Here is a 15,391-nt window from a genome sequence, read left to right on the forward strand (position 1 = left end):
TTTTTATGCACTGTCAATAGTGAATGAGTTGTATTTTTGTTCTCTCTCTCTCTCTCTCTCTCTCTCTCTCTCTCTCTCTCTCTCTCTCTCTCTCTCTCATCTCACGCTATTGGTTGGAAGGAGTTGGAAGTAAATCTCACAGCTTGTAGAATTTCTACCACTGCTCAATAGTGAATGAGTTGTATTTTTGTTCTCTCTCTCTCTCTCTCTCTCTCTCTCTCTCTCTATCTTATTCTCTCTCTCTTTCTATAAGAAAGAGAGAATTTCTATGCATATGTAACATGTATCTTTTTTTTTTTTGTATGATAAATAATTGATTTACTAATTTTCAAATAATATTAATGCAAAAACAGCAAAATATCAGTCAAATATTAACTAAAAATCCCTTAATATCATCTATCATAATATGTACTGTAATAAAAAACAATGTTCACCCCCTGTCTCTCACCATGATGATACACTATTGTTGAAGAAGTTGGAAGTAGCCATTCACAAAGCTTGTAGCTCTATTCTTTGGTATGTACTGTTACTAGTGTTTGAGTTGTATTTCTCTCTCTCTCTCTCTCTCTCTCTCTCTCTCTCTCTCTCTCTCTCTCTCTCTCTCTCTCTCTCTCGTACTGAGGTAAGAGAGAGAATTTTTATGCATATGTAACATGTATGTTTGTTTTGTATGATAAATAAATGATTTACTAATATTTAGATATTAATATTAATGTAAACACAGCAAAATATCAATTCATCAAGGAAAATTTAATAAATAAGGTAAGATTTTAGCCTAATATTTTGTTTTCCCTCATCTTTTTCTGTCTCCGACTTTAAGGTGAACGCCTGTCAATCATCTTGACATATTGACCTATGGACGTGAAGGGGGGAGTACCTGAGCAAAATCTCTCTCTCTCTCTCTCTCTCTCTCTCTCTCTCTCTCTCTCTCTCTCTCTCTCTCTCTCTCTCTACACCAAAGGATATGTAGAATGTGAGAAATGGATAGATAGATAAATAGATAGAAATGGGGGTGGTTGATAGAAAGATATAAATTTTTAACCGATGTAAACATAACTCAATTCAGCAGCTCTCTCTCTCTCTCTCTCTCTCTCTCTCTCTCTCTCTCTCTCTCTCTCTCTCTCTCTCTCTCTCTCTCTCTCTCTCTCCAAAGGATTCTAGTAGAATGTGAGAGATAAATGGATAGATAGATATGGCTGGATGTAGGAATCACACAGCAGAGTATGTTACCTCGATGCTGATTGACTTATAGCACGACACTCAATTGGTTGGAAGAGATAGTAGCAACCAATCACACAGCCAGATACCAGCTTTGCTAGTTGCTGATTGACTTGCAACTCCGATGCTTTGTGAGTGAGTGTTCCCTCTTTTTTATGATTGATTTTAGTTTAATGTTTACTGATAGTGTATATTTTTATAACCCAGTTGTGTGAATTAATCTATATTTTTATAACCTAGTTGTGTGAATTAATCTTTACCCTTGTACATACTATCACTAGTGTATTAAATATTTTTAATGTGCAAATGTATTTTTGCTCTCTCTCTCTCTCTCTCTCTCTCTCTCTCTCTCTCTCTCTCTCTCTCTCTCTCTCTCTCTCACTTAGGGTAACTTCACATGTAGCTGTGAGCCATATATTTTTAAAGGTAATGTTGTAAGATGACTAAAATATAATTTTAAGTGTTTTAGGATTATAGTTTAAGGCATTTGAAACTATTAAAATAGGCAGTTATAAGCAATTTTAGAGGGGTGCTTTGGTGTTTGAACTATTAAAGCAGGCAGTTATAAGCATTTTAGAGGGGTGTTCCAATTTATCGCGGATTTTTGCTTAATGCGGGTGGTTTGGTCCCTAACCCCCACAATTACCGGGACCCACTGTATATATGTATATTAGATTTATATATATATATATATATATATATATATATATATATATATATATATATATATATATATATATATATATATATATATACACACACATACACACACACACACATTAGATGGTGTATAAGACCCCCAAAAATTCTCAAAATTTACACCTTTGCTTTGTATGCAATGTTGAGATATCTGGTATGCTGTAAGACGAGTAATACTTGTACTTAGCCAAACTCGTTATTACTGTAAAATTTCCGGTATTTAGTCAAATATCATTGCTACTGTTATTATTATAACGGTAAAATCCCCCGTAATCGGGACTTTACGACTAGAGTTTTGGTTCTTACTTCTCAACATCTATACATATCTGACAACAGACACTGCACATGCATTGATGCATTAGATAGAAGACTGAAATTATGCACTGCTACGCACTTACTGTGCATTTGCCTCTCTCTCTCTCTCTCTCTCTCTCTCTCTCTCTCTCTCTCTCTCTCTCTCTCTCTCTCTCTCTCTGGGTTAGTATTCTTTGCAAGAAATAAAATAATTTTTTTACAGACAAGGAAAAGTAAGCAAACGCGCACCAAGTGCTTAGTTTACCTTAATGTGATGCTTGTGTATAGGTATGCACATGCTGAGAATCTGAATAACGCTACATTACTGCATTAATAACTGTAATGTACTGCACTAAGTAAATGTCAATAATGCTACTGTACAAGAGAGAGAGAGAGAGAGTAGAAAGGTTGGGGAGACATCCGCAAGTGTGTAGCTTATATATTTATTTATATATATATATATATATATATATATATATATATATATATATATATATATATATATAGAGAGAGCGAGAGAGAGAGAGAGAGAGAGAGAGAGAGAGAGAGAGAGAGAGAGAGAGAGAGAGAGAGAGAGAGAGAGAGGTGGGTGGGGGTGACGTCAGGAAAATGTAGATTACTTGACGCGGAGCACGCACGTACGCCAACCCAATGTTAAGAGGGAGGTAGTGCCGTCAGTGCACCTCATGCAGTGCACTGTAGGCATTACTTAAGGTCATTTGCAGAGTCCCTTCGGCCCCTAGCTGCAACCCCTTTCATTCATCTTGCTGTACGTCCGTTCATATTCCCTTCCATCCATCTTACTTTCCACCCTTTCCTAACAGTTGAATCATAGTGCAACTGCCAAGTTTTCCTCCTGTTACCCCGTTCAAACCTTTCCCGTTTCAGCGTTGAATGATCTCATAGGTCCCAGCCCTTGGCCTTTGGCCTAAAGTCTATATTCTATTCTGTTCTATAGGCTAGGCTTCCACTTAAGAAAAACGCAGTCACACTTCCTGAAATCTTATTCAAATACACAAACTTGTAAATCATTTCTTATGTTTAACCTAAAACTTTCTTTCATTTTTTTCTATAAATTAAGCACTCATGAATACATTGTCACCATCGGAGTTGAACTCTGGAGATGGAGGTTGAGGGGAGTGTTATTTCTGCTTCGTTTTTGTTATACCCAAGCTGCTTTGGTCTTAGCTTGTCACTTATGGAAGAGTTGATATTTAAAAGATTTCCTGCCATCCCGGTTGCATATTTTGTCCATTTTTTTCTGCCATGCTCGATTACATTCAGTGCTTACATTTAAACACACAAACATTTCTCTTTTAATGTTCCATTCTGAAAAGGAGGGTTCTAATATGCCACCGCCAGATACTATATATATATATATATATATATATATATATATATATATATATATATATATATATATATATATATATATATATATATATAAAAGGAGGAACAGGATAGCCAGAAGACGTGGTAAAATTGCAGACATTATTATTTCTTAGGAATCAGCAGAGGCACAGCCGAGCTTTCGGGAATACATAACTTTTCCCATCATCAGGGTCACTTATCTATGGAATTACATAAAAAATAAAAAAGAAACAGTAAGAAAACCAGACCGATTGACTAAATCTAAAAGTATTAAAACAGTTATATATAATTGACAAAACTTTAAAATACATAATAATATAAAGTAAAAAAGGAACATAAAAACCTAATTTAACTAAGGAATAAGAAATCACGTACTAAACAGAAATCGTCAAATAAAATCACTGAGAAGATAGCTACTGAGAGAGAGAGAGAGAGAGAGAGAGAGAGAGAGAGAGAGAGAGAGAGAGAGAGAGAGAGAGAGAGAGAGAGAGAGAACAATGAATATTCAAAATGATAAAAAAAAAATGAATGTAGTACAAAATGCTGGAGAACCTGCTGTTCATGTCGAAGTTAAATGACAACTGGGCGAGTTAGAAGACTGCGAATGGAAGAGGGTGAAATGGTGTGAGGAAAAAAGAAAAAAGCAAACTATGCAATGAACAATGGAACAGAGGTGGTTTGGTTATTGAGTGTTGGAGATTGTTGTTTAATATGGAGGGACTCTAAAAAGGGAAGCGAATGGCTATTTTTTGTTTGTCCGAGTATTTGAAAATCACTGTATTTTATGTGATGGTGGCAAAATATAGCATGAAGCCTAATGGCACTATTTTCTTTTTTGCTTAAAGCTAAGCCTGTACGGTGGCTGACACCCCTATGAGAGTCGATGCGTACCTTAAGTAGGCGTTTGGTACATCCCACATAAGTCCCAAAATTACATTTAGGGCAATTAAACTTGTAAACAATGCAGGTACTCGTCAACTCCAGGAGGGTGTCTTTCACGCGGAACAGTCTTCCGATTGTAAGAGGGTTATTAAAGGTAAATCTGAAGTCAACATACGGATACAGATGGCTCAAGAATGACAATAATTTTCGTTTGATTAGGACAGAATCGTTAGTGAAGGGAAGGGAAACATACATTATCTTTTTGGGATCGGTGCACACTACAGATTTTGGCTTAAAAATATTGTCTAAAAATTCTTTAACGATTTTAGTGAACATGTTAAAGGGATAGCAATTATTCTTAAAATACCTCTCTAAAAACTGGACTTCTAGGTGAAAGTTATTCCAATTGGAGCAAAGGGAAAAGGCTCGATGAATCAGAGTTCTACACGAGTTAGTCTTAAAAACAAGGGGACAGTGACTAAAAAAGTTTAACCCAAGGCCGGTAAACGTTTTCTTTCTAAAAATGCCAGTCGTAAAATTTCCCTCAGAACGAGAGACCAAAATATCTAAAAAGGAAATGCGGCCATTACATTCTTTTTCCATAGTAAAAATAATATTGGGATGAAACGAGTTGATAAAATCTAAAAACAACTGGGCATGACATTCTTCAGTAAAAAGTACGCAAGTATCATCTACATAACGTCTATAAAATATGGGTTTAAAAGTATCTGGGCACTGATTAAAGAATTGTTCTTCTAAATGGCACATAAAAATATTAGCGAAAGAAGGTCCTAAGGGGGAGCCCATGGCCATGCCATCTATTTGCTTATAAACTTTCCCATTAAAAATAAAATGAGTATCAATGACCGAGAGTTCTAAGAGTTTTTTGAAATTATTTCTGGTAAAACCGTGGTAAATGGTATCTGGGGTGGGGAATAATTTTCCGAGGATAATATCAATGGTTTCGAAAACAGGGACATTAGTAAATAAGGATTGAACATCAAAACTAACCATGAATGTATGTGGATTTTGCGCAAGTGAATACCACAGGAAAATGACAGGCAGAAGTTGTCATTTTCCATTGGTATTCGCTTATATACTGAAGTCACGTGGATCTACTGTGATTTTTAAGCATATATATGTGTGTATATATTATATATATATATATATATATATATATATATATATATATATATATATATATATATATATATATATATATAAAGTAAAATCCACGAAGGAAACGGAAACACCCGAGTGCTACGAGGCATTTCGACGCATGTCACGTCGAAAACCTCAGTGTTTCCAGTTTCCGTTTCGTTCGTGGATTTTATTTTTATTTATATATATTCATCACGTTCCATATTTTCGTGATTCAGTTATACATATATATATATATATATATATATATATATATATATATATATATATATATATATATATATAATATAATATATAATATAATATAATATAATATAATATATATACTACATACATACATACATATCACACACACAAAACGGGATACAGATAAAACATGTCAAGTCATACACAACAGATAAATGGTATCCCATTCTGTTAAGCACGAGCTCTCTCTCTCTCTCTCTCTCTCTCTCTCTCTCTCTCTCTCTCTCTCTCTCTCTCTCTCTCTCTCTCTCTCTCTCTCTCTCTCTCTCTCATATATATATATATATATATATATATATATATATAATATATAATATAATGTATATATATACATATATAATTATATATATACCGTATATACACATATATTTTCAGAGAGAGAGAGAGAGAGAGAGAAGAGAGAGAGAGGGATTATGTTCAACAGAATGTTGTAACCACTTATCTGTTTTGTGTGCGACTTGGTATGTTTTATCTGTATCCTGTTTTTAAGTTTTTTTTTTTTTCATATCTCTCTACTCGTAGTATGTAGCCTACTGTAAATGTTTTGACATTAGTTTGCTTATTAACGTAGGTGTGTGGTTTTTTAGGAGTCTGAGGCTTTATTGTGTATAGAAAAACCTTTGTTTTCTTAGCCGTTTTCTTCTCTCAGTGCATAAAATTGTTTGCTGAACAATGAGTGAGAAAAGTAGTCGCATCAGTGAACCGTTGAAGAAAGAAGTTGAGCAACATGAGCAGCATTTGAAAAGAATCAGCGGTGATATTTTGCATGCAAATACGCACCTTGTTGCTCTCTCTGACATTGCACAACGACTGAAATTTCATATAGATTTGCAGAAAACAAAGTCTGAAGACGTGACTAGCAAAGACCAAATTGAAGATAAGGATATCGCGGATGCACCAAAAAATGAGTTCCTCTTTACCTTTTCTGAAAAGAAATTATCTAATAAGGATTTCTTTTCAATGGCTCAGTCTTTAGTGGAGGGAATTTTGCTTATTGGAACCGAAATTAATCTTGGAAGAATTGCTAAAGAACTTCAAGGTCCTGTTATTCAAAATGACTTAGGAAACTGGAAACAGGTCATAACCATTTTGCAGAAATATGATGATCAAGTGCGTCGTGCAGTTGAATTCTATGACCGCCAGTATTCTCAAGAATGAGTTCCATAAACGTGTGTACTGTAAACACTCTATCATTCGTGATCATTTCAACTGAATATTAGTATTTAACTTGCCTGTTATATTTGAAATTTAAATTTGATGAAAAAACACCGAGGCTGGAAATCCGTTGGTGAACCATTGCTAAAAGGGAACAAAGCATATTTGCTTCAAGTACTTGGGTATCGTTCTTGTATGGTATATTAGTACAGTGCATCAGCTATATCAACTTTCATTATGGTAAGCAAGATCTTTCATTCTAGCTAATAATCTATTCACTCATCTCAAATGCATCTTGCTCACATAATTTACTCATTTGAATGGTCCCTGAAACTACCCTAGATGTAGACTTTGTTGCAAAAATAACTTTTCTTATTTGCTTTAAGGTTGTACCAATGAAAGATAATAAAGTACATAGTGATCAGTTAAAATGTGTGTAATTTGGTAGGAGTGTTAGCATGGAGATTGCTGTACATTACAGAGCTAAAAGCGGTAGCTGTGCTGTTATTGTTGACGTCCATTACCTGACTAGGGAAGTGTTTATATAATTATTCATATTAAGGTTCATGATAAATGAAACTCTTTATGGGGGATAGGATTCCTAATGGGTTTTGCAGCTAGACGCTAAAATTGTACCACATCCAATTAGCTACAGAAACACTGATTAACTGATTGTCACAGTAACCATTCCCCCTTCTATAATGTGGACCCTTAAGGAATTTCCTTCTGATCCCCAGCTATAACTCTGAAATGAGGTAGCTCACAGGAATACGAGGATCCCTGTCTTGATTTGTGGGTTGAAGAATGAATAAGAACGCGATGGAGTAATTTAGACATGTTTCTCTAAAACCCATTATGCTTCTGTTTACCTAAGCTGTGGTATAGTATGTACAGGTATCTTGCAACAATGAATACAGATGGCCATGATGTGAGCTACCTCATTTCAGAGCTATAGCTGAGGATCAGAAGGAAATTCCTTATGGGTCCCACACACTATAAGGGGGAATGTTTACTATGATAATCACCTAATTACTCTTTCTGCAGCTGAATGGATGTGGTACAAAAGAGAAGAAGTATTTGATAGCAGTTGATTTTTATAAGGAGAATGTTAAATATATGGCAAACAAATGAAAGGACAAGGTGTGCAGGACTTGAAAGGGCAAGAACAGACTTTGTCTGTGGACACTAAGAGATGCAGACCTAAGGGCAGGGTGGAAGAGTGCAGATGGGTTAGTCCAAGTATTGTATGCATAGTATGGGTAGTCTTGAGTGTGATATGAGAAAAAATTGTTAATAAATGTATAGTTCATCAGGACAAAGGCCAGTAGGAAGACTAGAATATCAAGGAGAAAATGGATAGATGAAGACTTAGACCTGATGAGGAGCTCAGGTAGAAAGGGCACATAACAGAGAAGAGTGGAGAGAATTTTTTTATACCTGTGGCCCCATAAAGGGAAAAGCTGACAAGAAAATATATATGGTGATGATAATAATGTAGTTCAGGAAAGAAAAAGAATAAGAGCAATCATTTCTGAGAGTGTGAATCTCTGTATGGCTGTATTTTATGGAATGAGCAAGAGTGGTTGTGCCAGGTGATTTAAATGTAAAGGAAAGTTGCAAGAGAAATGTGTAGTGGGTAGGTATGGACTTCCAGGAGTGAATGAGAATGGGGTCTGTCTTGTCTGGTCTTGATCATTGGAAATGGTTGTTTTCAAAGAAGAATATTCATGCATGTACTATAGAAAGAGATAATGGCATGGGAAATTTTGTCATAGTGTTCGTTAGATTGGATAAAGAGAAATCCTTTGGATATTATAGTGAAAAATGTAGTGGCTAAGGATATGTATGAGTCTAGTTAAAACAAAGGTAAATGTAGATGCAAGTTTTAGCTTGAGAGAGAAATCTTACTAATGTAGCAATGGAAGAGGTTGATGTAAATTTGAGTGGTTTTATTTGACTGTTGAGATAATAAGAATAACAGTCAAAAGATTAAGAGTAAGTTGCTGTGGTGCAGAAGTGAAATTGCTACTGAGTAGTTGATCATGGTGTATAAGGTATGTATGGATGTAGGAAAGATAACCAGGAATGCTAGCGGAATAAGAGTAAATGTCATAGAAGTGATTGTAAGAACTTGAATGGCATAATATTTATAATATATTTGTATGGCATAATATTTATATTTATATTAAAATAAATAACAGTAATAGTTATATTACAATATATTACAATAACGGGAGATGTGCTGTTAGATTGTGATTAGAGAAAGTAAGGTAAATGAAACGGGAATGAATCTGTATTGGAGCAGTTAGGGTTTAGGGAGAATGATGGTGGTGTGTGGATCAAGTGTTAATTATTAACAGGTGTGAGACAATGTGTGCAAGTAGATGAGGACAGTGCTCTGTGACACACATACCGAGAGGAAGCTAATGATGAAACTAGTGGAGATGCAATGGAGAAGGTAATTTGTTGAGAGTTCGAAGTTATGATGAAAATAAAGGTTAATTGTAGTGAAGGAGTGATGTAGATGAAAGACAGCTAATGTCAGTACTAAGGTTTGTGCCATAACAAAAGTGTGAAGCGGCTGGTGTTTGCTGACTGTAACAGTTCCTAGTGATAGTGAAAAAGTTTGGCAGTGTTTGGAAAGGAAGAAATATGAAAATTAGTAGAATAAAGTTTTTCATGAGGGTAAATGGAAACGAGAATGTCAACTTTGCTGGTGAAAGAATATAACAGGTTGATTCGTATAGCTGTTTTGAGATAAATTTGATAGATGATAGTAGGATGAGTGAAATGGTGATTCGCAGAATGAGTAAAGCAAATAAAGTAGCAGATTGTACGTCAAAGGTTCAGGAGAGAAATGGAGTGTCCAAGGAACCAAAGTTGAGCTAATTCGTTTAGTTACATTGGAGATTGAATGTTGGATGTAAAAGAAAGGAAACGGTTGAAATTGTTGAGATGACCTGTTTTATGTGTGGAGTAAAAAGGATCCTGGGAAATTTTAGAGATAGAGATAGGTGGTAAAAAAGTTTACCAACAGTGAAAAGGGGAATTGGGGCTTTTTGAGGTGGTTTGGTAAGTGTTGAGATGGCAATAACAGGTTGATGAAAAATGTCCAGTTCAGAGGTGTTGGAAGGAAGGACATGAGGAAAACCACTAAAACACTATTGATTCAGTGGGGCTTAATGCCGCAGTTATTCCCATCTCTAAACCAAGAAAACAACAATATAAATAATTAAAGACCAGTTTCCGTAATGAGTTTCTTTTGAAAATTGTTTGACAAAATGGTAATTCGTTTGGCACATATGTTAAAAATAAGAAATGGCCCCTACCCAATTAGGATCACAGAACAATAGATCTACTATTGCTTCACTATTACGTCTGGAAGATTACATTCATAGAGAGTTTGAATGCAAACAAATGACATATTTTCTTTGGTACCACATGGAGGTGCTCGATATTAAAAACATACCAAAGAGATATACGCGTTCAGTTTGCCATGTGTATTCAGTGAAAACATTCTGATAGACCAGACATTTCCTGTACAAATTGGTATTCATTCAAAAACTTATCACCTGAAATTGCATTTCCATAAGGAAGCGGTCTTGTAGCGCCCTCTGTGTACTAGCAATAAATGACATCAGTAGTCAACAACCCTTTGGAAAGAAAAATATTTACAGGGACGATTTTGCCAGGTACAAAATTCCATCAAACATACGGCATGCCGATCATAACATCATCAGTAATGCTATAATGAAAATAGACACGGGCCTCATAAGTAGGTTTCCAATCCTCCATAAAAAAGGCCACAGATGTTATATTTTATAAAAATGTAAAGTGAAAAAAGTTAAGAGATTGATATAAGATTAAATATTACGAAGCCGTAAGTCAAACAGCAAAATTCTTAAGCTTAATCTTAAACACACCTGAAATGGAAATCCCATATAGCCTACATTAAAGCCAAATGCAAAAGTGCATTAAATTTGTTTTAAAAAATTCACAAATTAGTGAGCTGGCACAGCAACGTAACAGCAAGTGATTCTCACACACTTTTTTTTTTTTTATCAAAGAGACAAACAATCATTTACCACCATTTCCCAGTTAGAGCCAGTATTAAATTTTCTCCAATAGTGGAACTCCCTCCACCTTCGATTAATAAGGTATGAACTTGTACACACTCGAAATCCCTTATCTAAAATTATACATTCCCTAGAACACCATGAACAACGAACAGTAGAACATAGAAGACGTAAAGGTCCGCACTATACATTATATGCTAAAATGAGTTCAAACTTCCACAGGTGTGGGATTTGCAGCCGTAATCACCCAGCAAAAAAACACTTATTTTCTTTGCCTAAGAGCAATAGGGTCAGCCATTAAAATGATTAAGACATGCCATTGCACAAATTTGAGAAACTCTCAGCAACTAGAAATTTTCACTTAAATTATGTGAAGATGGCAGCGATGTTGGATTCTTGTCCATGTTATGCCTTCAGTTAAATGAAGCTGAAAAAACTGCAAAAGCTGCATCTACAATGATAAGATCACAAGTAGATATTCCTATTAGTGATCATGTATCTCTAAAACCCATGATAATAAACAAATGGCAGAGTATATGGAATAATGAACCTGATGGGTTAATAATTAAAGCAAATCCATTCCATTGTTTTAATATGAAATTCAGAAGGAACAATACACATTACATTAATTTGACTTATCTTAGATAGGATTGGTTACTCTCATTTGCCCATGGATTTTAGATGATTAGCCAGCTACCTGACCAAATCCTTATACAGTATGTACAGAATGTAAAATAACACTTAACTTTTTTTTTTTTTTTTTTTGCGCAAAATATAATCGACACCGAATGTCAAGTTTTGGAAACAAAAGATAGTCAGCATTTTCGTTTACAATTTGCCAGTTTATATATATATATATATATATATATATATATATATATATATATATATATATATATATATATATTTAAGCTGATATTACAAATAGTCTAAATTTTATTGTTGATAGACTAATCCTTCGAGTCAGCCCTGTGAGAGCTAGGGCGATAAATTAATTCATTGGTCTGGTTAAACTACTTGATAATACTATAATTTTCAGGGAACTCGTATATATAATAACAGTATAATTTGTAGATCTTTTGGTTATTGATGAATTCTTTAGGTGTTCCAGGTGTGGTTGGGACAGCCTCCCCCCCTTCTCTCTCTCTCTCTCTCTCTCTCTCTCTCTCTCTCTCTCTCTCTCTCTCTCTCTCTCTCTCTCTCTCTCTCTCTCTCTCTCTCTTCTGAAATTACAAATGAAGAATTGAAGGAAAGCAACAGTGTTGGTAAAGATATTCTAAAGTGTCTGTTGAAGCAAACGCCTGGGTATAGGTATTTCAAAAATTTATCAGATATGAGAGTAAACACTCCAAAAACTAATTTTCTAGTATATACGACATTGATAAATCTATTCAAAATCATGTTTTGAAGGTTACAGAAATGTAGTCTGGAAAACAGATAAATATGGTAAAGGTATTTATTTTTTTATGTAAATTAATGCATTTGTAATTTTTTTTAGAAAAAGAAACATTGACACGTGGAACCAATTATTCCGAACAAATGTCTTTTTTTAAGTAAATTACTGGCAAAGGTATTTGTAAAATTCTCATAAGCAAGTCGTATGGATAAATGTTCCAAAAGTTTCATATCAAGTAAATAGCATTTGGGGAAGAGTGCAGTAGGCTATTCATATTACAGAAATTCCGTCTCAGGTTACTGTACTGACTGGCTTGAAATGCATAATTTGTTAAGGGATAACAGTTGAGGTAGATCCGTAAGTGTTGTGCTTATTTCTTATGGTCAACATCAGCCAGAGTAAGTTTCTGCGTAAAGAAATCCAATTTGTTTTTACTTACCGGTCAGTTGATATAACCAGTGAGGATAATGGCTGTAAGGAATAAGTTGTGTACATTTTCCGATGTCGAGGAACTGTGTTAAAATTAATCTCCAGCTGATACGTCACTCGCATATTAATACACGTGTATGAAGTACTTGCAGTTATACAGTCAAGTTTGGGATTAACAGGTAAATTTATTCAATATTAATTGAGCTGTGAGTTTTCGCATAAATTTTTTGTCATTTTCATAAACTTTTGACTTATAACCTGTCCTTAGTATTAAGGTATCATTTTGCCTATTTACTTTTAACAGCTCGATGAAAATTATTAATTTGAAAATGGTTTTCCTATGTCATTCCATCATATATTATGAGTTACACTTGTCATAATATTGCACACCGTGTGAGTTGTTCTGTAGCTTTACAGATATGAGAACTCAAAGTAAGCGACGATTATCAGATAGCCAGTATCTGGTTAAATGAGAGACTTGTTATTTTATTGGGAATTTTAGTTTGCTTCCGTTTTCTCAAAATGATAAGTATAAAACCATGAAAATTTTGAAAATAGTGATTTCTTTACGGTTCCTCAAAGTTCTTGCCTCGGTTCTCAAAATAGGATAGCTTTAGGTGACAGCTCATAGAAAATGGAACTGAGTGAATGGGTAAAGGAGCATTTGGTCCACTCAGTGAGCATAATTTTCATAGTCAGATTGACTACGGGAATTAAATTATTATATGGGAAGTTTGTATAATTTAAGCAATTGTTTATGGTGTTTTATAGCAGCATTTACACTATTGGCCTGACTAGGTATTGTTAACACTTTCCTACTTGTCTTATAAATTATTATGCTCAGTTAAGATAAACAGAAATAACCTGTCAGTTCAGTGACTGTAACAGCAGCCTTTACAAGGTGGTTGTGTAGAATTAAGCGAGTTTTGTGCATTCCAGGTATGACCTCTTTTTTTTTGTACTAAACGTAGAATAGCTGTTCCTGCCTTCATAGACTATATTCTCAGGCTAGCAGTGTAAGGCTCGATGTTACTGTCAGTGATTATTCCTGATCCAACTTCTATTGGGAAGTCTAGAGTGTGATAATCAATCCCCCAGAAATGTTGGGAGTTCTTGCCAAGCTATTTATGTTCTAGTTGTCATTGCGTTCATGACCACCGTGTTGTGGCCTATGTGGTCTATTTACCCACTAAATATATGCACTGAAGGGTTTGGTGCCTGGCATTATCGTGGCGAAATTGATGTTGAAAATTCTTCGTATATTTTTCATCTTAGAGTCGCATTCTGTATAGAAGAAAGATTTCCTTTTAATGTAAGATAATAGGATATGTGGACTCGAAAGTTCCATTTTCACTATAGTGTTTGTTTATATGCAATTTTAAATGGAAAACTGGACGAATCATATTTACTTTGAGTAAGCATCTTGGAGTGGTTATTGGGCCTAGGAGTAATATCCACCCACCCCCCAAACCACTTCTCATGACTATTGAATTACAAAGTATTACATCCTTCACAAGGGTAGAATTGGGGACGGGGAGGCGGTGGTTGCTTAGGGTGAATTCTGAATTCAGAATTTTGGCTTTTGAAGAAACTTTGTTGTTGACCATACACCGCTTGGTTTGAAGCGTTTGCAGGAGTTTGTTACAACGCTGTACTAATGTAAAGCATCCAGTTTCATTTGGTATGGTTCCTGCCCATATGAACATGGCAGTGAAAATGCAGACCAAGTTACCAATCAGCAGGTTTAGATTTGCATGTATGACTGCTTTGTATATATTTGTGTAAATGATATTAGACCCCTTATTATCGTCTTTATTCTCTTTCCTGAACATTAATTTTTGTTTGTCACTTTCTATAACTCATTAGCTTCCATTTTTATGGTAATTTTATTCTTTTGTAGAATTAGTCCTCCAGAAAACCAAGGTCATGTAATTATTACTTGTTATATAATGTTTATTTGTTTTGCTTTTTTCTATATATATATATATATATATATATATATATATATATATATATATATATATATATATATATATATATATATATATAGAGTGCATTTAATAATTATTTCAGGAATATATATATATATATATATATATATATATATATATATATATATATATATATATATATATATATATATATTTAATGTATATTTAATCACTATATACATATATATATGTGTATATTTATACTGTATATATATATATATATATATATATATATATATATATATATTATATATATATATATATATATATATATATATATATATATATATATATATATATATATATATATATATAATATATATATATATAGCATGTGTGTATGTAGTTATTTCACAATTAGGAAAATATATTTTGTCTTTTAAATTTGTCTTTGTCTCTTTTGCTGGGTGGCGGCTCAGCATAATTTTTAAGTTCTTGAGTGATAAGTTGTTATGGGCTAGGCTGACCTAAAG

General features: G+C 34.1%; 1 protein-coding gene across 1 annotated transcript in view; it reads left to right on the forward strand.

Annotated features, from left to right (window-relative positions):
- mtd (mustard) overlaps positions 1 to 15,391 on the forward strand; it is a 1,060,402-nt gene that overhangs the window by 963,682 nt on the left and 81,329 nt on the right. The window lies entirely within an intron of this gene.

The sequence above is a fragment of the Macrobrachium rosenbergii genome, chromosome 5 (genome assembly GCF_040412425.1).
Source record: "Macrobrachium rosenbergii isolate ZJJX-2024 chromosome 5, ASM4041242v1, whole genome shotgun sequence".
NCBI classification, from domain to species: Eukaryota; Metazoa; Arthropoda; class Malacostraca; order Decapoda; family Palaemonidae; genus Macrobrachium; species Macrobrachium rosenbergii.